This window comes from Aethalodelphis obliquidens, unplaced genomic scaffold (genome assembly GCF_003676395.1).
Source record: "Aethalodelphis obliquidens isolate GAN/ISIS:26980383/991018 unplaced genomic scaffold, ASM367639v1 scaffold45, whole genome shotgun sequence".
NCBI classification, from domain to species: domain Eukaryota; kingdom Metazoa; phylum Chordata; class Mammalia; order Artiodactyla; family Delphinidae; genus Aethalodelphis; species Aethalodelphis obliquidens.
In genome coordinates this window covers 5,186,540-5,212,299 of record NW_020837989.1, presented here as the reverse complement: position 1 = coordinate 5,212,299, position 25,760 = coordinate 5,186,540, and the positions used below count along the sequence as shown (strand labels likewise).

General features: G+C 41.3%; 1 protein-coding gene and 1 pseudogene across 4 annotated transcripts in view; both read left to right on the top strand.

Annotated features, from left to right (window-relative positions):
- The window catches only part of GRIA1 (glutamate ionotropic receptor AMPA type subunit 1), a 305,570-nt gene that overhangs the window by 106,565 nt on the left and 173,245 nt on the right, over positions 1–25,760 (top strand). The window lies entirely within an intron of this gene.
- On the top strand, positions 21,002–23,277 carry LOC113606935 (adenosine deaminase-like protein pseudogene; annotated as a pseudogene).

Here is a 25,760-nt window from a genome sequence, read left to right as displayed (position 1 = left end):
CCACTCAACACTGTGGCAGGCATTCGAGGTATCCCAACGTGTATCACACAACAGCCCTGACCAACACCCTCCATCCCAGTTACGACAGATCCTCATTCACAAGGTCTCATGGTACCCAAATTCCCTGCACAACTCTACATCACATTAGTATCATTATTAATTGCAATTATTAATGCAATAATTATTTACCTCGTGCATGCTTCATCTACCCAACTGAGAGCTCTAGGCGGACAGAGGTGGTATCAGTTTTGTGCACTGATGAACTCCTGGATCCCAGTTTAATGTCTAGCACCAAAAAAAAAAAAAAAAAAAAAAAAAAGAGGTATTCAGTAGGAATGCACTGGAATGAATAAAAAAAGGAATAAATGATGATCTAGGAGGGAGGTGGATGAGTTTGAGAAGCAAGGAAAGCATTGAAAGAACCCAGGGCTGCACAAAGGCAAGTACCTGCAAGAAGAAGCCTACACAGGGCAGAAAGTAGGGCAGGTTATTAAGTACAAACCAAGAAAGTAGAACAATCTTTTGTGATTGCAACATGAAAGCAAAAGCCCAAACCAGGATGCATCTCACAAGACAGGAAGTATCTTAGGAAAACATGCTTTAACTGCATCAGGCAGAAAAAGAAACGGGCTATCCCCTGTGCAGTGAGGGAAACAAAAGCAAATGACTAGTTTAAAAAGCCAGATACATCTAGGGCTTTGCTCTTTTGTCTCACCTTAGTTTTTCCCACCCAGAGCAAAGGCAGTTACACTATCAAAGCACGTGGCATCCGGAAGGGGCTGGAGAGGAGCGTGGGAGAAAGACAAAAGGGGCTGATGAAAGATGATTTTAGGAATTGGCTCCCTCATAGCCAAAGAGGCTATACTCCATGAACTGTCCACGCCTGTTGTTTTTCAGAACTCACAGGAGGTGGTAAAGGTCAAAGGGTGTCCCTGAAACTGGCAGATGATTCTAGATCCCACTGAATCCCTGCCAACAGGCCTAACGGCATAAGTTAGTTCTACTGCTTCTTCTCCATCTAAAGTGGACAGAGCACCAGTCTGCGAGTCAGGAGACCCAAGTCTAGTCCTGGCTGTGCCACCGTCTCGCTTTGTGATCCTGAGCAGGTCACTTTACCTCTTACATCCTCAGTCTTCTCTTCCGAAAAATGGAGAAAGGGGATTATTCATTCTTCCAGTCATGGCTTGGTAGAATCAGAATATTTTTACATTTCATTTTCCCCCTAAGTAATGCATGTATACAACTTATAAAACCGAAGTGTATTCTAAGTAATAAAACAAAATTCAGCGTTCCCTTCCCTCATCCGTTTCTATCCCAGATTCCGGCTCAGGAGAATCACTCTAAGTTTTTTGCTATTTCTCCTGATATTTTCCCTTCATATCCTTTATACTGCCTTTTCCGGGTTTCCTGTTTTAGATGTTATTCATTGGATTTCTACTACTGCATATGAGGACTGAGCTCACACATCCTCAACCCATTCACGTGGGTCCCACTTTCGTACTGTCATATTTTGGTGACATCAATATTCAGTGTTTACAATATTATGACTAGATACGTACCTCCACAGCAGAGCCAAATATTGTACTCTGAAACTTTTTGTTTTCCTGTTGTTTGTTTGTGCTGTTTTGTTTGTTTGCTTTGTTGATTTTTTCTATGTATTTTATCATTGATTCAGATGCAAACTTGCAGAGCAAACCACAGAACTCCTCTTAGTTATAACTGCACATACGAGGAGATCTCTCAGTTGCATTGCTCTCTCCTAGAGGCCTCCTTTCTGGAGACCCCCACCCTGTCCCTGGTCCTTTCTGCTCCAGCCTGGCCTGGACCTGTTGGGCATAGCAGGAGAGCTGTCTTCCTAGGACTGGCCCTCTCCTTCCCTGGTTTTGGCTCTCTTGGTCTCCATTTCCCATCCTTCCTCATGTCTCCATTGACTCTCCCATGTCAGTGCATTGTATCCTCGCCTTCCTAAAAATAGCACATGAGAGATCAATTTCTAGGTCTTGCATATCTGAGACGGTTTTTATTCCACCTCAAACTCTGTTGATTGGGGATTAAATGCAATCTTGGACACAATTTTCATTCAAACTTTTGCAGATATTTCATACAAACTGTGCAGATATTGCTCCATTAACTTCTCTTTTCCACTGGAGCTAATGAAAGGCCAGCCCATTCTGAGCACTCCTTCTTTTATGTGATTTCCTTCCCTCCTCTACCGGCAGAAGCTGTTATGATCTTCGTTTTGTCCCTCAAACTGTTGATACATATGATGGGCTACGGTATAGAGTGTTTTTCATTCATGGGTCATTCATGAGGCCAGGCACTCAATTTGAAAATGCAGATCCTTCACTTTTAAGAGATTTTCTTCTATAATTTATTTAATAGTATCCTGCCCTCCATTTTTTCTTTTCTCTTTCACTTCCAGTTCCTAGTAGCTGTATGTTGGACTTCCAAGATTCTAGTTATGAGACTTTAAGTTATTTTCTGGATGATATCTTCAACTTTATATTTCAGCATTTTTATTAACTAATCTGTTTATCTGTTGTATTGACTTCCCAGAGTTCTTTCTTATTTTTTTTATTATTCCTTTGTAATAGTATCCTATTCATGCTTCTCGTCTCTCAAATAAGAGTACAGTTTTTTTGTTTGTTTGTTTTGTTTTTATACATTTATTTATTTATTTTTGGCTGTGTTGGGTCTTCGTTTCTGTGCAAGGGCTTTCTCTAGTTGCTTCGATCAGGGGCCACTCTTCATCGCAGTGCGTGGGCCTCTCACTGTTGCGGCCTCTCTTGTTGCGGAGCACAGGCTCCAGACGCGCAGGCTCAGTAGTTGTGGCTCACGGGCCCAGTTGCTCAGCGGCATGTGGGATCTTCCCAGACCAGGGCTTGAACCCGTGTCCCCTGCATTGGCAGGCAGATTCTCAACCACTGCGCCACCAGGGAAGCCCAGAGTACAGTTTTTTAAAGTGTTCTTTTGGTCCCTGAACTGTGCTTGTTTCCTGTGATTTACATTTTTCTGTTTGTTAATTTTAATTCCTACCCTCCCATAGTTAGAGGCCCTTAACTATCTATTCTTATAAATGTCAAAAAGCCAATAGGATGGTCTGCATGAGAGGAGGAAGATGGCTAGTGGATGACCCTCCCCTCCCTCCTCCCCCCTCCCCCCTCCCCCCACCGACTGCCGCACAGCTATACCTGGTGACCCCAATCTAGGGTCCCTCCACTTCACCTTCATTGTCAGCCTCCAGTCTGCTGCTTGGCCGGAAAGCAGGCAATCACCTGGCTACATGAGCTGGGTGAGGGGTTCTGGAGCTTTCTATCAGTTTTCACCCCACTGTACATCAGTCCTTCGAGTATCTAGCACTTCAAATTTCCACCCCTTTCTGGTGACCTGTGGTATTACTGGCTTCTCTTATTGACTCCACCCACTTCCTCTGCAGACAGTTAAGTTTCAGCTTTCTTCACTTGGCTAAGTCAGTTACCCTTCATGCATCCACATTCCATCCTCCAATTGCACCTGCATGTGCATTACAAAATCCAACAAACCACAACCCTTTATTTATCTCATTGTGGTCTCCAGCCGACAAAGCCCCTTCATACGTTGTTGGCTCAATGATCCCCACAGCAGCCCCTGTTAAAGAGGCAGATACAACAGATACCACCTATAGCTCCGTTTCGCAGACAGGGAAATGGCGATCCCTGATTTGCAGCAGGTTATGCAAGCTGTAAATGGAAGACTACCTAAAACCCATGGTTCCTGACTCCAAAGCCAGCGCTCTCTGTTCATTACCCTGGAAGGCCCTGTTGTGACACTGGGAATGCTGGGGTGGGGGGAGAGCAGGAGAGAGAGAGAGACCCTCAAATCTTGGCTAATGGCTTATGAGTTCCCTTGTGTCCTTGCTTTCCCTTCTCAAATGACATTTGCTGAGATAGCCTCAGAGGGCAGAACAGATTACGAGCGCTTTCTCCTCCTTTCTTTCTCCTCCATTCTGCACCACCGTTCTTCACCAGCTTAACAAGCTGTTTGATGGAAAAGCACATGTAGCTTCCAAACCTGCTCCTATCCGTGGAAGCCGGTCCTGATGCTGCTCAGCTGTCATTCAGGCTGGTGGACCAGGCCACAGGGAGAGACCGGTCTTTCCTCAATGACACAGGAAGCATCCCGAGCTTTCCTAGCTCCCTGGCCTCCCCAGGCATTCTGCACACTTGGCTGTCTGCTAGGAACGGAGGTCCTTTGAAGCGTTCACTCTGCGGGAGAGTGACAGTTTTGAAAATTTCAGCTCAGCAGAGCCTTAAGCTCTGTTTTAAAAGGGTGCTTTGGTCAATAGAAATTTGGTCCTTAGAACTCGCTTTCCCTCTTTTCCTTTGTCTGTTTCAATGCTTAGTACGTTCGGGGACCACCTGAATACGAAATGGTTATTGACATGTCCAAGAGTCAGGATCTCTGGAGGTCTGTGCCATGGATCCTGCACCCGCTTCTGCGAGTCTGTTCTTCTCTATAGGATTGCTGCCCGTGGAAGGGTCGCCAGATTTTTTTCAAGAACTCAGGCTCTGTGGTCAGACTGCTAGGGTTGCATTCTGTTTCCTCCGTTTCACAGGTATATGATTTCAGACAAGTTACTTAAGATCTCTCTTACTTTCCTCATCTGAAAAAACCAACAATAAGAGTTCTTGCTTCAGAGGGTTATTGTGAGCGTTCAGTGAGATAAGGCATGATACCTAGCACCAGAAGGGCTCTTAAAATGTTAGCACTATTATTAGCTATTGTTGAGCAAATTTTGCTATTTCTAAGTGCCAGGGGAAACATCAAGATGGATAAAAGACCACTCCTGCCCTCAGGTTGCAGTCCAGGAGAAGCTCTTGAGAATGGCATGTAAATAACCAATCACAAATTATACATATGAACCCAAACATACAAAGTCTTGTCAAAGAGGTGTAGTCAAACTACTTGGGGGAGGAAGAATTCAGGGACACGGAGATCACAACCTGATTGGGCTGATCCTTTTTCTTTGATTCGAATGGTTTCAGAGAGGAGTTAGCTGGAGCTTAAATTATGGGTTGGGTTTAGTACATCTTAGAGGAAAGGGAAAAAAATATAAGCAAAGATAACAGCAGGGAACTAGAAGTCTATTTGGAAAACACTAAACAGTCCATTTTCTGGAACATAGGGGCAAATGGAGAAAATTGGAGGGCTGAAACTGGAAGAGCATCTGTACTTAAAATATGGAGAGTCTTACATGAAAAGATGGTCAATATCACTAATTATTGGAGAAATGCAAATCAAAACTGCAATGAGCTATCACCTCACACCAGTCAGAACAGCCATCATTCCAAAGTCTACAAATAATAAATATACTGGAGAGGGTGTGGAGAAAAAGGAACCCTCCTACATTGTTAGTGGGAATGTAAATTGGTGCAGCCAGTATGGAGAACAGTATGGAGGTTCCTCAAAAAACTAAAAATAGAACTACCACCTGAACCAGCAATCCCACTCGTGGGCATATATCCGGAGAAAACCATAATTTGAAAATATACATGCACCCCAATATCCATTGCAGCACTATCTACAACAGCCAAGACACGGAAGCAACCTAAATGTCCATAGACAGAGGAATGGATAAAGAAGACGTGGTTCATATATACAATGGAATATTACTCAGCCATAAAAAAAGAATGAAATAATGCCATCTGCAGCAACAGGGATGGAGATTATCACATTAAGTGCAGTAGGTCAGACAGAGAAAGGCAAATATCATATGATATTACTTATATGTGGAATCTAAAAAAAAAACAAAACAAATGAACTTATTTACAAAACAGAAATAGACTCACAGACATAGAAAACAAATTTATGGTACCAATGGGGATAGTGGTGGGGGAGACATAAATTAGGAGTTTGGGATTAACATATACACGCTACTCTATACAGAATAGGTAAACAAGAACCTACTGTATAGCACAGGGAACTATACTCGATATCTTGTAATAACCTATAATGGAAAAGAATCTGAAAAAGAATATATATACATATATATGTATAACTGAATCACTTTGCTGTATACTTTTTTTAATTTAATTTTTATTCTATATTGGAGTATAGTTGACTTACAATGTTGTGTTAGTTTCAGGTGTACAACTTTGCTGTATACTTGAAGCTAACACAACATTGTAAATTAACTATACCTCAATAATTAAAAAAAAGAATATGGAGAGCCTTGAATGCCTGTCAAAGACAAGTACCTGTCTGTTCCTTGCCAGGCTAGGGGCTGGAGGCAAACCAGGAAAGGAAGCAGATAGATGTCTGCCACCTTGGAATCTTGCTGCTAAAGAATTATTTCAGAGTTTCCCTATGTCTGGCAGCTTAGTAATTTGGGTTTAGGTGAGCTTTGCACAGAGATTGCCAACCCAGCACACCTGGGAGGTAAAGCCTTCTGTTTATCTCAAGCTTAACTATAGGCTGTCAGAGTGGCATCGCACCCTGGGATCCCACCTGGAACGGTCTCATCTTGGCCTTCCAGGGCTTCCTTGTCTCAAGAGGAAGGTGGAAGTCTCAGCTGATCAGATGCTTGAGGATGAGCTGATTCCCCTTGAGGCAGTGAGTTCTCCATTACTGGAAGTTTTCAAGCAGAGAACCATTTGGCAGGGATACTGTCAAGAGAATTCACTCAGCAGCTGGCTGGTCAGAATGATAATAGCTACCACTGACTGAGCACATCCTGCCTGCCAGGCTCTATGTTTAACATCTTACATACTTTCCCCCCTGTGTTTCCATGAGGGAAGGGATGCTGTTATCCCCATTTTATTGATACAAGAAAGAAACCTGAAGCCCATAAGAGTTTGGGATCTTGCAGAAGATCCCCTAGCCCAGCAGTCCCCAACCTTTTTGGCACCAGGGACCAGTTTTATGGAAGACAATTTTTCCACAGACTGGGGGCGGGGGGTGGGGGGATGGATGACTCAGGAGGTAATGTGAGCGACAGGGAGTGGCTGTAAATACAGATGAAGCTTCTTCGTTCACTCACCCCACTGCTCACCTCCTGCTGTGCGGCCAGGTTCCTAACAGGGGGTCAGGGACCCCTGCTCTAGCCAATGAGTGATAGAGTTAAGATTTGAACCAAGCCTGTCCACACTTTTTTTTTTTTTTAACTTTTTATTTTCAGAAAAATGCCCTGGAGTCCACACTCTGCACAATGATACCATACTGGAAATGACTTCTAGCTATCCTCCAGCCCTGCTATTTCATAATTCCACTGCTAAGATGAAGCCATCTTTGGTTCCTGACCTTTCACTGGGACATGAAGGGCTTGGGATTAACTTTCATTTAACCTCATGTGTGTGTGTTTCCTGTCATCAGGGTGCATGTTCAAGGCAAAGGTGAAAATCAAATCAGAGTTTAAAAAAAAATATGAGAGGAAGAGCAAAGTATGCCTCTTCACACAACTCTGGAGAGCTGGGGCTTGAACTGAAGAGCTCATAAATGAACTAGCCCATGGCCAAGAGGCAAGAGAGTGAGTCCTAGGACCCTGGAATGCCAGAATGGGAGAGCCAGTTTGCCAGCCACCTCTCTCCCTACCTTGCTCCCAGGATGATCTCAGGCAAGTTCCTTAGATGACTGGAGTTTTTGAGTTGGAAGGGACCTTAAAGTGCCCTACCCCAGATTTTGTAAATTGTGCTCTCCAGGAACAGAGAATATTCACGCTCAACTCTTCAAATATTCATTGTGAACCTACTACTTGCCAGGTATTGGTCTAGGAGCTACCTCCAGGGCTGCTCTAAGGGGGAAGGAGGAACAAGGAGACAAACTTGACTTCTCCTCCTCACTATTTAACCATGTCCTGCCTTATATTAGAATTGCAGTTAAGATCTGTCGTAAAGAAAAGCTTAAATTCCTTTTTAAAATGATGTCTATTCTAACATTCCCATTTGAAAGACAACAAAGCCCAAAGAGATGAAGTGACTCACCCAAGGTCCAGCTACCATTGCTAACTAGTCATCATGTGTGGAGTGAAACTCTTCCCATCATAACCCCTTGTTCCATGTTGCCCTGGGCCTCAATTCCCATATTCTAGAATGGAGGAAAGTGACCAGACCACCTCTATTGGTATTTTCCAAGACTAAAGTGTTTTACTTTTCTGAATTTCTTGAACATTCACTGTTCAGCCTATATTGTCCTTGGTCATATAGTAATGGTGTACCGAAGACTGGTTCTTTAGTCCATGATTGCTATGATTCCTTTTCTCTCTCTCTGTGCCCACTGTGTTCACTCTGAGGAACTGGTCTGGGCTTTGTTTAACCACACTGAGCTTGTACCGTGGGTCTCAGGGAAAGTGGAAGGATGAACAGATTGTAACAATTACCTGTATTTACTGAGTGCTCAAGGTAGTGAGGGCTTAAGAAGCTAGAGTCCATTTTTCATGTTGAACATGCAAATACCTACTTCTCTGCTCTACAAAATCTAGGACATCCTGGAAGGATGTCTCTATATCTCACATGGGTACTGATGGCCTCACAAGGATGATGTAATGGTCGGTAATAGCCCTGAGCAAGAATCCAGTCTCTGCCATTTGCCGCTGGTGTGCTATGTTCTTGAGCCTCAACTTTCTCATCTATAAGACAGGTCCAATCATTCCCATGGCGCAGGAATGTTTAAATGGTATGATCATTAAATGATATGCAGAGAATTTTGTACAGGGTTGAGTATATAGTGAGCTCTCCATAAATGGTAATGCTATTACCATATATTTTCTCCTCTGGTTAATAATCTCCAGAAGCCTCAGAATGAGTCCTATATCATCCGTGATGTTGCTATCACGCGTGGACACAACAGAAACAACTTTTTAAAATTTCTCCCTGGAGCTTTCTTCAGGGATCCGCTACCACTGACAGAGAGAGGAGAGAGGGGAAGAAAAAGAAAAGAGCTAAGAGAAATAAGTTTGACTTGTTACTTTAATATAACTCTGGTTCTCTACATGCAGACTCAAGTGGTGCCCTCTTACTTTCTCAGACTCTTGCACCAGAAAAGATCCAAGCCCCCTGCCCAGAACTGCCAATCAAACACAAGTTACCTTCAGAGGCTACACAACGGCAGCTCACAGATGAAATGGGAATGGCCCACACAGCTGTCTAGAGTTTTCAAAATTAGTTAGTAACATTTTCAAATCCAGGAACTTCACTTGAAAATCTAGGTTTCTGATTTGTTTCATTTTTAACTTTCATAAATTGTAAAGTCTAACACACATACTCCGAGCAAAACTATATAGCTCAGTGATTGATCACAAAGTTAACACCCGAGTAGCCACCACCCAGGTCAAGAAATATAATGTTGCCAGCCCTCCAGGAACTTCCTTGTACCCTTTTTAGCCACATACACTGTCCCACCAAAGAGAATCTCTGACTCTTATAATCACATCTTTGTTTTTCTTTATAGATTTACCATTTAACGTGCAGTCCTAATTGTTAGAGTTTAATTTTGACTTCTTTTTTGAAATTTACATAAAGGAAATAATCCAGTATGATTTTATGTGTGTCTGATTTCCTTTGCTCAATATCACACATCGGATTTATCCGTATTGTTGTATATGGGTGTAGTTTACATGTTTTCATTTCTATATAGGATTCTATTGAATTAATATGTCATCCATCTATAATTCATCCATCTATAATTCTACTGTTGATGGACAATTGAGCTGCTTACACTTTTGAAAAATGAGTCTATAAATATTCTTGTATAGGTCTCTGGCTGCACATGTGCACCTATTTTCATTAGATGTAAATCTAGGAGTGGTAGGAGAATGTTCAGTTGGCGGGACCAATTTATACTCCCACCATCAGTATGTGACGATTCTCGTTGCTCCAAATTCTCTCAAACACTTGGGATTGTCATTCATTTTAATTTTAGCCATTCTGGTGAGGGTGTAGTGACAACTCATTGTGATTTTAATTTGTATCCCTCCTGATTATTCATGAGGTTAGCTTCATTTCTATGTTTATTGAAATGTTGATATGCTTTTTACAGGGATAACAACAGTTCATGCCTTTTTCCCATTTTGTTACTGGGGTGTCTGTGCTTTTCTTAATGATTTATAGATGTCTAGATATGAGCCCTTGGTCAAATGTGTATGTTGAAAATATCATCTTCCTTTCAGCAGCTTGTATTTGCACTCTCTTGATGGTATCTCTTGATGTAATGGTATCTCTTGACGTACAGAACAGAAATTGTTCATCTTAATGTAGTTCAGTTTATCCGTTTTTTCCTTTATGGATATTTATTTAAGAAGACTTCTCCCACCCTGAGGTCATCAAGATATTTTCTTAGATTATCTCTGGGTGGCTTTATGTTTTCCATTTAGATTATTCCACCTGGAATTGATTTTATTGTATGATCTGATACAGGGGTCTAGAATCAATTTTTCCATACAGATATCCAACTGATGGCATAATTTATTGAAAAACTCATCCTTTCTCCACTGAACTTCAATGGCATCTTTGTCATAAATCAAGTGACCAAGTCTATGTGATTCTGTTTTTGGTCTTCCTTTACTATTCCATTGGTCTATTTGTATATCTTAGGTCTTAAATTTAACCTAAGTCTTGATATTTGCGACAGTAAGTCTTTCCACCTTATTCTTCTTCAAATTTGTTTTGAGCCTGTTGTTAGACATTTACATTTTCATATAAATTTTAGAATCAACATATCAAATTATGAATAAAAATAAGGTACAGGAATTGAGGTGGACTTTAACTTACAAGTCAGTTTGGGAGAACTGATATCTTTAAAAATTGTCTCTCAATCCAATAATATAATATATTGCTCTACTTACTTAGGTCTTCTTATATTTCCCTCAGTGATGTTTTGTAGTTTTCCAGTATAGAGATCTTGCATATTATTTGTTATATCTGTTTTCTAGGTATTTAATGTTTTTTGATGTTATTATAAACAGTATCTTTTAAAATATTATGTTATATTTGTTTGTTGCTGGTATATAACAATAGAAATGATTACTCTTATATTGATTTCATGTCCAGTGACCCTGCCATATTCACTTAGTAATTCTAATATTTTTCTATAGCGTTTTTGGGCTTTTCTAAAAATGTAATCTTGTCACCTATGAATAATGACAACATTATTTTTTTCCTGCCAACTTGGTCATGATATTAACTCCTATATCCTGTTTACTAATATTTTAAGATTTTTTTTCATCCTGATTCTGAAATAAGGTGCCTGTAATTTTCTTTTCTTTTTTTTTTTTTTTTTTTTTGGCGGGACGCGGGCCTCTCACTGTTGTGGCCTCTCCCGTTGCGGAGCCCAGGCTCCAGACACGCAGGCCCAGTAGCCATGGCTCATGGGCCCAGCCGCTCCGCGGCATGCGGGATCTTCCCGGACCGGGGCACGAACACGTGTCCCCTGCATCGGCAGGCGGACTTCTCAACCACTGCGCCACCAGGGGAGCCCCTCATTTTCTTTTCTTATAAGGTTCTTGTTCAGTTTGATATCAGAGTTGTGCTGACCTCAGAAGAAGAATAAGGGAGTGCTCCCTCTTTCTATTCTTTGGAAGAGCCATGTAAGATGGTTGTTATTTATTTCTTAACTGTTTTATAGAACCCAGAAGAGAGATAATACGGGTCTGGAGTTTTCTTTGTGCAAAGCGTTAAATCTTCTCGTGGCAGCTTTAATAATTTATGTTATGTAGGAATTTTCCCATTTCGTCTATATTTTCAAATATCTTGTCATAGATTTGTTCATAGTATTGTCTAAGTATCTTTTTCATGTCTGTAGGATTTGTAATGATGTTACTTTCTATATTCCTGACATTGGTTGCTTCTGTGCTTGTTTGCTCTTGCATTTTCTCTAAGACTCTTTAGGGGCTTGTTTTGACTTTGTTCACCTTTTCTATTGTACGCTTCTTGTTTAATTAACTCCTACACTGTATTTTCTTCTTCTCGCTTATGTTCTTGAAATGGATGCTTAGCTCACTGATTTTTTTTTTACAGCTTTTCTTCTTTTCTAATGTATGTGTTTTAAAAGCCAGACATTAGAGGGAGGTATGTTTCCCTCTAAAAGTGTGTTTAACTATCGATACATCATTAATTTCTTGACTTCTTTCAGATTTACTAAACATTTTATTTTTACTCATCTTATTAATTTGGAAAGTTGACAACCCTTAACTATTCCTTTCACGGTTACACTAGAGATCACAACATTCATTCTTGACTCAGCAAATCTTATTGTATATTGCCACTTATACCATCTTCCTAGATAGTGCAAAGATCTTAGAACATTGTGGCTTTATTTTTTTCCAGCCAACATACATACCATGATTGGTGTATAATTTTTGAATTTTTAAACCTGACAAAATATGTGGGAAATACAGTGGGTACAGTGGAAAACCCTAACATACATATAAATGGAATGTCATATGGAGAAAGTAAGAGGATTCAGAAATAATGTCTGAAGAGTCAATTGCCAAGAGCTTTCTAAACCTGGTAAAAGGCATTAAGATACAAATTCAAGAAGTCCAATGTACCCAAAGCATGTTAAATAAAAGAAATCACACCTAGACACAACATAGTAACATTGCTGAAAACCAAAGACAAACTCTTAAAAGCATTCACAGTGAGGAAAGGGTGAGAAACAGATTACTGAGAAATGATCAACAATAAGACTGACAGCTGACCCTTCACAAGAAACAAGTGAATTCTATCTTTAAAGAGCTAAAAGAACATAACTGCAAGTGCAGATTCTGTATCCAACAAAAACTCATTTTCAAGAGAGACTGTGAGATAAAGACATCATACAAATTTTAAAACGTATTTGTCAACAAGAGACCCATGCTAATGGAAATACTAAAGGATATTATCCAGGGACTTCCCTGGTGGCACAGTGGTTAAGAATCCTCCTGCCAATGCAGGGGACACGGGTTCAAGCCCTGGTCTGGGAAGATCCCACATGCCACAGAACAACTAAGCCCGTGCGCCACAACTACTGAAGCCCCCGCACCTAGAGCCTGTGCTCCGCAACGAGAAGCCCCCGCTCGCCACAACTAGAGAAAGCCGAGTCCAGCAACGAAGACCCCATGCAGCCAAAAATAAATAAAATTAAATCTTTAAAAAAAAAAAAGGATATTATTCAGGAGAAGGAAAATTATTCTAGATGGAAACTCTGAGATGCAGAATGGAATAAAAAGGAAAAAAATAAATATATGGGTAAATATAAATAAATATGGACTGAATAAAACAGCAATAATAATAATTTTCCATCCTTTTCTCTTCCTATGCTTTAATCCTATTATTTTCCTTTTGATCTATCTTGAAGTTTACTAATTCTCTTTTAAGAAAAGAGATTCTTTTCTTGATGTAAAATTCTTGATGTCAGTTTTGTACTTTTAACATTTGGAATTTTCTCTTGATTATTTTGCATGATTTTCAGTAGTCTGCTGAAATTATCAATCTTGTATTTTACCCCCGGAAGGTAGTAAACATAGTTGATAATAAAACATATGTCTGATTGCTCTAATATCTTGAGCCCCTGTGAGTATCTCCCTATTTTCTCTTCTTTCCTGTTCATTTTTATCTATGTTGTTTTATCTTCTGGTGTAACTGGTTGTTTTTTACCGTGTGCTGGACATTGTATTGCAGAATTTTTTGTAGAAATAATTTGAGACATAGGGTTATGTTATCTTTTTCCCTAATGAGTATATGTTTGCCTTACTGATAGCAATCCACTTTCATTTTAATAAAATTTCAGAGATTGGGATGATTTGAATCTGAACTGCAGTCCCTACAAGCACCTATTTCCAGGTTCATTCTCCCTCCTATTGGGCAGTTCTTCTGGGTTTCAAAAAGTGATCATTGTTTAACAGCCTCATTCCACTGCCACCACTTTTTGGTCCTGAACTCCAATCCCCACCTTCTTAATCCTGACTCCTCTGGAGTTTAGCTGCTTCCAGCGGAATTGGTGAATGTCTCCAGGGCAAACACATGGCTTACTCACTGACTTTCCTCCAGCCCCAGATCCTGGCTCTGCAGTTCTTCACTCTCTTGCTAGCTCTTTACATCTTCAAGCAGATTTTAAGTACTTTGTCCAGTTTTTCTGTTTGTCCTCATTGGTCCAAATTATATAGTTGCTCATTAACACAAGTGAAAGTCCTGTGCCTTCTCTTAAAAAATTCACAGACCTGTCCACAACAGGCTGACCCTAGGCAGTGGTTTCCCCCTTTAGATGAGGCATGCATTTTCCCAGTCACCACAGTGTCCAGCTGGTCACTTCTCATTTACATCAGTCCAGTCCTGTTGGCATTTGGGATTGAGACTCTTGCCTTAAATTCTTTCTAAAACAAAACAAAAGATAAACATTCCAATAGGCACTATTTGACCTTCCTGGGTTTATTTCTTCTAAATTTGGCTTTATATACTTGGTAAATAAAGGTTAGGTTTTTTATCCTTTTGTTGGGAAAGAGCCTAAAGGTTTTACAGGGTTGTTGTCATTCTCCTCTCCATGTGCCTGTAAGATCTGGAATGTTTAATGGTCCCAGGCTTGCCCTGTGAGGATAGACTGCCAGACTGCCTTGTGCAGCAGAACATCTGCACTAAAAGCTGGTTTCTAGCCTCAGTCATGATGTGAGACCAGGACAGTGTTAAATGGAAGACTGAAGGCAGGATGACTTAGAAACAGATGGTGTATAGCTCCCACAGGGTGTGGAGTGCACTTCCAGAGTCAGTATAAGGAGTGTTAATGCTATTAGGGTGCCAAGTAGAGTGAAAACAAAACCACACAAAAAATGAGATAGAAGATTCAACTCCTTCTGTTCAGTAATCAGGAAATATATCTGCTCAAGGACTAGTGGCTTCAGAATAGACTTTGTCAAAGGGTCACTAAAATGGAATAATAGCTTACAAAGATTTCCAGATACCCTGGGAAGTACAGAAGGGTGTGATCTTTTTCAAAAATGAACTCCTGGGCTTCCCTGGTGGCGCAGTGGTTGAGAGTCCGCCTGCCGATGCAGGGGACACGGGTTCGTGCCCCGGTCTGGAAGGATCCCACATGCCGCGGAGCATCTGGGCCCGTGGGCCATGGCCACTGGGCCTGCGCGTCCAGAGCCTGTGTTCCGCAGCGGGAGAGGCCACAACAGTGGGAGGCCCACGTACCGGGGGGGAAAAAAAAAAATGAACTCTTGTCTTTTGCTCAGTCTTATTTGATGAAAAATTTCTGAGTACAGCTACTCTATGCAAAATAATCTCTACTTTCAGGAAGAAGGTACTTTCCCTAATTTTGGTTGAGAGTGTAGTTTCCAGAACCAGGCTGCCTGGATTCCAATCCCAGCTCTCCTGTATACTAACAATGTGACTTCAGTCACGTTATTTAATTTCTCTGTGTTGTACTTTTCCCATATATAAAATAGAAATAATAGTTATACTTATCTCGTAGGGTGAAGATTAAAAAAATAATGCATGTAAAGTACCCAGAACAGTGACTGGTCTCAAAAACTGCTATTTATAATTCAATTTGTTTTATTATTTTAATTACTTAACAATATTTAACATGCTTATCTTTTCTCTCTCAGAGCCCTGGGTTTCTTACCTCTGTACTATACTCTTGCATTGAATGTTCTAAACAGGCTGTCTTCACAAGACTATTTCTTTCGTAGCTGGATGTGGGGATTACATTGGGGATTTCCAAATCTTGCTGCTCCTTTCAGAAAGCTCTTTGAAAACACAACTTCCTAGGATCCACCCATAGAGAGTCTGATTTAGTAGATCCGGCAAGGCCTGGGAAGCTGAATTTTTTAAAAAGCTCACTGGTGATTATGACATGCAACCATTTTGGAACCCCTGGACGCTGGTGTACCAATTATTAAATATCTGGAGCCAACTGTTAAATATTCACGAATTTTGCAAACTGGTTGTTAAACTGTCAGCAGCTGTTGGCTGTGGTGGGAACATTTACATCATGAAAACTGGCAGATGCTACTTTTTCTTTCTCTCTGGAGAGCTGGATGACTATCACACTGCAGGTACAATCTTCTCAGCTCCTGGGACTTGGAGTGTCTCTGTCTGACCCTCTTTTGTTTGGGACCCAAAATCTTCACTGTTCTCTGAGGTTTTCTTGATTGAGGTTTGGATCTCCCATGGAATAGGCATTCCTGTGGTTGAAAGGGCTGTCAGCTAGATCCCTCTGCATCCATATGCAAACCCTCATTTCTTCAGTGTGAGACAGAAGTAGAAAAGCGCCCAGTAGTTGCTCTAGCTTACAGATGTGTGATGGCTGGCTCTCACAAAGATTTGAAATAAAATTTGAGGCAGCTTTTACAAAATCACGGCATTGCACATTAAAATCCAGATTCTCTGTAAAGTTTTTCTTAAAAAAAGAATAAAAAAGATCTGGACCTGCTCCTCATTTGATGAATTCTGGCTAAAGCTAAGTGACCACTGGCAGGGGGAAAAGTGTTCTCTCACCTGTCCATTTGTTCATTTATGCTTCCTGCCTGGCCCCTGAGCTTGGAACTCACCTTTGCTGGAAAAGGTGACAGTCCAGGACTTCGGAGATGTGAGCTTGTAGTCCTGATGCTGCTTTTAACTCACTATATGGCTTTGGCTGACTCACTTTCCCTATAGGAGCCCTAGTTTCTCATTTGCAACCTGAGAAAATGCTCACCTTGTCTGCCTCCCAATGACGTTGGGTGGTCTGAAATGGGAGAGTATAAGCCCTTGACTGCCAGCAGCAGAAAAGTAAAGAATTATTACTAAATGTTGATTCCTGTTATCCACCATCCCCTTAGTGGGGATGAGTGATCCCAGAACAAGGTCTGATAGGAGTAAGTCTTTGAATGCATTGGAACACTGAGAATGGATGGGGAGAGAGGGCTCCGTGGTGAGAAAAACAGAAAATACCAGTGAACTTGCTGAATCTGCAGTCTCACTCAGGGAGATCTGGGAACACGAGAATTTAAAGATCCTATTATTAACCACCCCCACTTTACGGATAAGAAAATACGGGCTCAGAGGGAGTATGGGCTTGGCATCAGATCTGCGTATCAATCCCAGCAACATTCCTTAACCTCTCTGAGCCTCTGTTTCCTTGTGTGTAAATGGGAATGTAAGAATCTGTCTTAATAAAGTATTGTGAAGATTCAGTGAGATAATGTGTGTTCAGTACCTAAAACATATTGTAAATGCCCAGTAAGTGGCAGCTGCCGCGATTAACCCAAATCAGGCATATGCTAACTGAAGCACTGGCAAACCAGGAAGTAGTTAAGAGAATATGACACATTGCTAGTGGATATTTCCTTATCAGAGAAGAACTTTTCATCAACCAGAAGGGGCTCCTTTAACTTCCCATTGCACTGGGGTAACTTAAATCAGTATTTTCCCTAGCATTTGCTACAAGAGTCGAAAGATACCCAACCACACATGCCCAAATCAACAGCAAGTACTGAGAGCCAGAGGTGGTATTAGCTTTATAAAGCATTTGCAGAGTCGAACTGGTGTGCGTTTCCCCTTCAAAAATCCTTAAATGTCGACCCTACTCAGCTGGAAATGAAAAATCTGGGCCCAGAGAACACTTTTCGATTTTCACTGCTTTGCGTGCCTCTTTTCACCGCCACATCTAAACATCAAGGCAAGAAGTGTTCAAGCGCCTTTGGGCTCCTGAAGTCTGGAACAAATTAGAATTCTTGGAGTCAGTCCTTCTTTTGGACTAAACTCCTTTTTCTTTTCCATTTTCCAATAAAACTTTCGGTTCCAGAGAGTCCTTTCTCAACCACTCCTTTTCTAACGCAGTTCTGTTTGACTTCTACTGTGCAGCTCCTGAAAGGAGCCACTGAACCATGACGCAGCCAGCATTTCAATTCCTGAGCACCAGCTTTCCAGCAGGAGCTGTTCCAGAAGCATCATTATATCCAGCAATCATGCATTTACCAGGAATGATTGACACAGCATTTTCCCCCCTCTCCAACTTTTCCAGCCCATTAGTCTTTATTTGTCTTCCATGGAAAGACTCCCCCGGTTTGCTTTCCTGCCAAATCAGTGAACGTACAAATACGTGCATAAATCAAACACACCTACACACCCGTAGATGTAATATGTACTGAGTCTGTATCTGTATTGAATATTCAACAGTTCATTTCCAGACTTCATGTCTCCACTGAAGTTTTAGTCATTTGCTTCTTTCCTCCTTTCTTATCTCCCCTTCTTCCTCCTTCACGCCCTCCTTACTTCTTTATTTTCTTTCTACTTTTCCCAGAAACTGCCTCTATTTTTGGTAGTCACTATAGAATCTCCTATTCTTCAGTGTCAAAGAGGCTTAAGAAGCTTTTTAATACAGTGCTCTCACTTTAGTTTTGAGAAATCTGTGTGCTAGAAAGGAAGCCATGTGCCATCAATGGCTTTCCCTTGCCTTCAGGAAAACTTCCAAGCTCCACAGGCATCACCCAGCACTGCATGGCTTGGACCCTGCCCTCTGTGTCAGCCACATCTCCACCTCAGTCTCCACACTGTAACCACACATACCCTTCAGTCCCTGCCTCGGGGCCTTTACACATGCTTTTCTTTCTTCCTACACAGGCTTTCACACATAGGCACATACCTCCTCTTCACCACTTGACCTTCTATTTATTCTTTAAGTCTCAACTCAAATGGTACTCGTTAGACCACCTTCCTGGCACTCATCAAATTTGTAATTATGTATTTAGTTGTTTAATGTCTCCTCACCTATCAGAAAGCAAGATCTCTAGGGACACACACCATGTCCCTTCCACCCCACCCCACCCCCACTATTTCTTCACTGCCATATACAGTGCCTGGCATTTGATAGTTACAACAGATATTAACAAGAAAGTAATAATAATGTCTAACATTTACTGAGAACTTGCAAGTTTCAGAGACACCGTTCTAAGATTTTTACATGTATTAACTCATTTAATACTTACAACTATCCTAGGAGGAGGGTATGAGTGGTCAAGTCACCCACCCACTATTACATGGCTAGAAAGTAGCAGAGCGAGTTTCTGACCCAGGCATTCTGACCCCAAAGCCTGAACGCTCAACCAGGCCATGCTGTGTCTCTATGAAGTGCTCCTTTAATATTCACTGAAGGCGTAAATGAAAAATTTATCCAAATTGATAGCGGCAAAACTGAGGTTAAAACTTAAATTGCTTGATTGATAATCCACTCCTCTTTCTAATGGAAACAGAGAGCCTCTCGGGTACCAGCAGAATGCAGTAAAAACAAAGAGAAGCAAATTGACAAATTGGTCTGTTGCTGATAAGGACTATGAGAGGGACCCTGTGATGTAGATTGTGGAATGAAGTGGAAATCATCGTTTTAGACTCAGGCAGGACCTAGTGGCAGGTGGAAAAATACTGAACCATTGAAGAGGACTTAAGATAAGGAATCAGGTTCTCCAGAAACATCAAGTGGATTTACAGTTATTATCACTAACAATTTAGGTAATTCTCATGCTTTGGATGATACTTTCCAAACCTGATTCTAAAGTATAAGCAACCATCAATTGTACAAAAGTGCTGGTCAGAATTCTAGGATAAAAGCTCCAGGAGGGTGCCTTGTTTGCGGCTGTATCCACAGCATGTGAAACAGTGCCTGGCACGTAGTAAGTACTCAATAAATATTTGTTTAACGAATTAATGGAAAATGCACATCAACAAATCCATCAGCAGGTACTAAGTAAGTATCTGTCATCAAGTCTATGCAGCTCAAGGCGCAATGAAGAACACAAACAAAAATAAGTCAGATTCCTTTTCATGGAGAGGTCCTAGTCTAGTGGACCTGGTAACAACTACCACTATCAATGAAAGCCACCATCTTGGGGATTTGCTTTGTCTAGGTGCTGTGCTATGTCCCTTTATATATTATTAGGTCATTTTCATACTTGTAACATCCTTAAGGTGATGGCACTACTACTAGTCTCCATTTGCAGATGTAGCAACTGAGGTTTAGAGATGCTATGTCCTTGACCACAGTCGCAAAGTCAGGAACTGGTGGAGCCAGGATTGAGACTCAGGTCTGTTTGACTCTGGTATCAACTATGCCAAATGTATTCATCCAATTATTTCAAGATCATCTATGGGTGAGAGGCATGTTGGTACTACAAGAGTTTGCAGTATTAGAGGGTGGGGGCAGGGACGGAGGGAGCACTGCAAGTAACACCACTCAGCCTCTCCAGGTCTACATATGGTGCTAACCTGGGTCCGAAATACATTTCCATTCTTCACCTGCCACAATCCTATTTGTTGTGTAAATCCCAGATTCGGTGACACTTCTTCCTGGAAGGCTTCTCAAACACTACACAGTTGGGTTAGTTATCCCCTTCTCCATGACCCCTCATCATAATACTTCTCACCCCGCATTCTTATCATTTGTGTTTCCCACCTACTAGTCTTCAAGTTCTTCCAGGATAATATTTTATCCTTCCAGGTCCAGTACAGTGCCTGACGTACAGTGTGTCATTTCATAAATATTTATGGAATAAATTAATTTTAGGTAGAAAGTGCCGTCTATGGATCCAACTAATATACAGCAGAATTCAAAGGAAGTAGTACATTTGGGGGCATTAACTGAAGCTCCAAGACAAAGAACTGCTGAAAAGTTGGGTAAGATGCTTACTCAGTGCTACACGGCGCATGTGTGGATGTAACGGCCTCAGGGGATGAGCGGTGTACAACGTGATCCCGGAAATGTCAACATGGCGGAGGGGTCCTACATGTACCTGCTCGCAGACAGGGAACTCTTGCTGAGGGCGCGACTGTCACTGGTGCTCAGTACTGCCCCTGCCCTATGCTCAGGGCTGCAAGGGCCAAGACCAGGAGAGACTCAAGGCGGAAGTCTACCATGGTGGTGAAGCTGAGCCCAGAGCTGCATAAACACTTAATCTTACCAAAATGAGCACAAGCAATCTGAAGGATTCAAGACCACAAAACCTACTGACTGAAATACACTGTATTGTGTATACCAAGAATGGAAGTGTTTGAAGAGAGACCCATTCTGCTAAATTATGATGGAATCAGAAGAAGAACAACGGCGCTAGAAGACAACCTTTTACTTGGAATTACCTAAAATGTAACTTCATGTCCACTTGAATGGATCCATTAGTTCCAAAGCCGTGAAGAAATTAAGAGCCAAGAAGCCAGGTCTTAAAACCCATGATGAGATGACTATGATTAACAAGAGAAAGAAAAGAACTTTAGAAGAATGCTTCCAGATGTTTCAAATTATTCATCAGTTTACTACTAGCCCTGAAGATATTTTCATGGCTACAAAAGATGTTATTAAAGAATTCACAGATGATGGTGTCAACTGCCTGAAACTAAGGAGCATACCCAGAAGAGAAAATGCTATAAGGAATGACTAAAAAGACTTATGTGGAATCTGTACTTGAGAGTATAAAACAGTCTGAAAAAGAAAATGCAGACACTGACGTTAGGTATTCGATAGCAATCAACAGAAGAGGTGGCCCTTCAGTAGCTAAGGAGACTGTTAAACTTGCTGAAGAGTTCTTCCTTTCTACTGAGGATGCAGTTCTTGGACTAGACCTTGGTGGAGACCCTACCATAGGACAAGACTTCTTAGAACCTCTTTTAGAAGCTGAGAAAGCAAATCTGAAGTTGCCATTACATCTTATAGAGATTCCAGAGCAAAAAAAATTAAATAAATAAAATTAAATAAAATAAAGAAACCTAAGTACCCCTGGATCTGCATCCTGATAGAATCGGGCATGAGACATTTCTCAGATCCCCTGAGGGAGGATCCCTGGATCTGGTGGACTTTGTGAGACACCATCAGATACCACTGGGTAAGGCTTCAGGTCCTGCAGACAACCCTCTGTTCCTTCTTCCCCCACCCCCAAGGTTAAAATCCATATGGAGAAAAGTACTGTTCTAAAAATATACATATCATTTAGAAAAAAATGTTCTAAAGTTGGATTGGGGGGCAATATGGTCATTAAGACTCCTGTCTGGACGTTTGGACTATGTGAACCCAGGAAAGTTATTCTCTCTGAGCCCCAATTTTCTCAGCTATACCACTGAGATGACAAAAATTAGACTGTTGGGAAATCAAAATGAAGTAGTACACTAGGAACTCAGCTGAGTGCTCTGTTCTTTGTAAGTATGCAAATGTTTGTCAGAGCCACTGCTGCTGCTACTGCTGCTACTTGTCTTCCAGTATTAGTATTAGGCAAAGTTGGGAGAGTAAGGCATTCTATGCAGAAGTGCACTTCTGAGGAGAAGTACAGAGATATGGAGAAACATCCTGCCCTAGGGTATAAAGACAATTCATGGCATTGGCAAAAAAGGCTATAGATATTTCATGCTAAGAGAGAGTTTCCTCTGAACCAAGGTATAAAATGCTCAGAAAATGAGAGAGCTGGTGAAACCATGCTCCATTCCTGTTTTTAAGAGCTAAATGTCAAAATGAAGAGTCCAGTGTATGTGCCTGAATCCAATGTGTGTGTCTTTTCCACTAAACATATAGGCGAAGCTCTGTATGGTGGCTGCCATTTTGTTCCCAGGAAATGATTCCCTGGGAATGTGGGCTGCTGTCTCTTATTCTTTCTGGAGAAGAGTGGTGTGTCATTAGACATCTTTTTGTCTAGAAGTATGATACCCGTTTGGGCTCTATGTCTAGCCATCTAGTCTTTTCCTAAGGTTGCCCAAGTAGAAATGTGAAAAGATGTGAGTTGGTCCTTGTGACTGGGATTAGGGAGAGCGGGTGTGCTGGTATAGGTGATCCCTTAATTGGTCTCTTGCCATTGATCTTCATTGAAATACCTACTTTCAGTCCATAAGACCTTATAGAAGTAGCCAACTAAAGTATACTCCAGAGTAGTTCATTCATCTCATCTCATACTACAGTAGGTCTCCATGGCCCATTAAAACTGCTTATCCTTCTCTTTACATCTATTATTTGAGTTTACCCTCCCTCCTGTCTTCTTCCCCTTAAGTCCTTGTGATGCTCCTACCACCCTAAATGGCTGGCAGCACTACCTACCTACCGCTCTCTTCCCCCCACCCCAAAAACCCTCACATGCACCCCATGTTTTTGGCCACTGTGATTTTTTTTCAAACTGATCCTTCAACTTAAATGCCCACATCCTATTATGATTATCAAAAGAGTCTGGGCTTATGTGCAGGTTGGATGTAGTAATAACTGGGGGATAACATAGGATTATTTGATTTCTTGTGTATTGTTTTTTTTCCCAGAGACGACCTGTTTGGTTTGAAATTTGCCTTAATTGTGTCACTTCGGCAAGAGCAGAAGGGGATGGACTAGAAATCTCTGCGAGGCTAGGATGCAGGGTTTGCTAGATGGAATCAAGAGTACAAACTTTCTAGTTAAGCATATTACAACCTGTGGGGGTAGTTTGCATTTTAACCTATGTACGTCCTCATTTAACCAGCTTTCAGACTTTAAGCAACCTTGAAATTTTGGAAAACTTGTGGTATACAACTGCAGATGAAAGAATTACCATTATTCTTACACCCTGCAGGGAAATGCATGTTGATTGTAAAACTGTATAAATGTCAGGTGAGTGATTTAACAGGCCGGTTATTGAGCTTGTTAACAACAGATGTCAGATAAGAAAAACAGCAGGTGAGGGTAGATTGGAGGAGCAGGCACTGGCTGCTGACAGAGGGAGGAGTGACAGCTGACACGACGGGAAGGTCCAGTAGAGACTACAGTCTCACCAAGTATGAAGCTGTCTGGGAACCAAAACAAACAAAAACAAATAAAACACCCTACGACCTTAGGAGACCTTACAGGAGTTATCATGTACACCAGTGGTCACAATTATTAATCAACAACCAGTTACCATATGTCTACTATGTACCGGGTTCCATTCCAGGAAATTCAGAATACAAAAAATTATAAAAAATAGAACCTTGCTCTGAAAATATTTACCATCTGCAACACTACCACACTGGCCAAGCTGAAGCTGTGTATATTAAGCTCTTTTTACAAATGTTGGGACATGCATAGAACCTATTAGGAGGTTTTTCTCTTGAAAATACGTAAAATTATTTAGCTACTTACAAGATAAATTTGTTTACTGCTTTCTCAAAGATGCCACTTCCTGACAATGCTAATAATGGAGGAATTTCAGAATAATGACCTCATAAAGTTCACGCAGCTGTCTCTCTGTGCAGACTTAGACATCACACAGCCATGACCTCACTCAGGCCAGGGGCAGGTTTTAATAGCTTGGTAGGACTATGGTCAGAAATCCAGTTTGGTATAAACTGTTTTCTCTCTTTACTATTAACTTATTTAATGAAAGGAAATATCTCATTAAAGATGCATATTTTCCCCAAGATTCCATGGGGATGGGGCCGTGGTACCTATAGGTCATTAGACAAAATGAGAATGGAGTCTTGAGATAGATCAGGAACCCCCAAACTCATCCTTGTACTTCAGTCATTGGAATGCTTTGGTTATCGTATTCCATCATGCCAGTCATTTAGCGTTGAGGAGTCTTCTAAATAGTGATTTAGGGCATTTTCCCTGGGGAAAGAGCTCCTCTATAAAGGAACTTCAAGAAGTCCAAGAAGGTGGGCTCTGTGTCTGCTGAGAGACAGGAGAGGTAATCAGGCAGTGGCGTAGCTCGTGGTACTGGGGAGTAAGATGATTTGCTGCCCACATCCTATGGAAGGTATGGGTGAGAGTGAGCATAATGGGACACTTATGATAGCAGCAGGCAGAACCAGGAGCAGTCATTTATTTGAAATGGAGAAAGGAATGTGTATTTTCATCCCACTGTCCACCAAACTTTTTTTAGGAAAAAAATGAGAGTAGGAGGAAATTAAGAGTAGGAAAATGTTATACAACTGCTTGGTCTTTTGAGCATCTTAAAATCTTCGGCAGGTCAGGAAAAACACGGTGAGAATGCTCAATGGAGAGTCAAGAAACCAGGAAAAAAATGGTGAGAATGCAGAATTTGAGTCAGGAAACATAAGTTCAAGTGTAGTTTCTGCGGCTGACCCCCTTACTGTGCGTTTGAGGACAACATTCCCCCACCCCAGAGCATCCACTCCTTGCCTGTCATATAAGGGAGTTAGATAAAGCCTCTATAGGTCCTTCCATTCCTGGCATTCTAGGGTTTAGTAATAAGCTAAAACACGGATCTTGTTTTTTAATGTATTATAAGACACAAGGAAATGTATACAGTGAAGTGACCTATAAATTCTGCTGCACTTTAAATGTGAATTCGATGCAAATACAGAATGAAAAATCAGGGTGAAAATCATTACCCGCTGTAGGTTAGGAAGTATAATGTGGTTCTTTTGCAGTGGGAAGAATGAATCTTGCACAAGCTGAAATAAGCACTGAAAAATGTTGGAATAACTAGACACTATGGTAGTCTGGGCTTTCTTCCCCTTTGGTGAGACTTTTCTATTTTTGCACCCATGCTTAGATGGGGGACAAATATCCTGGAGATTCTACATGGGACAATGGTGCGAGCACGTAGAGGAATGTCAGGGCACCTGAGCAGAGTCATAAGTAATGACATCATATATAGGTTTATGTGATCCAGAGGACCTGAGGGTATACAGTCTCTGGTCAACCTGAGGTAGTATCTACCTGTCCTGAGAGATAGGAAAATTTATCCAATTGTTACACTTGAACTTGAGCTGAGAAGACAGCCTGGGAGATGGGAATTCATGACTACTGGGTGCCACAACATGTGTTAGCACTTGACATATTCTCTTTCATTTAATCCTTAGACTAAAAGCACCCTATCAGAAAACAGTTTTTAA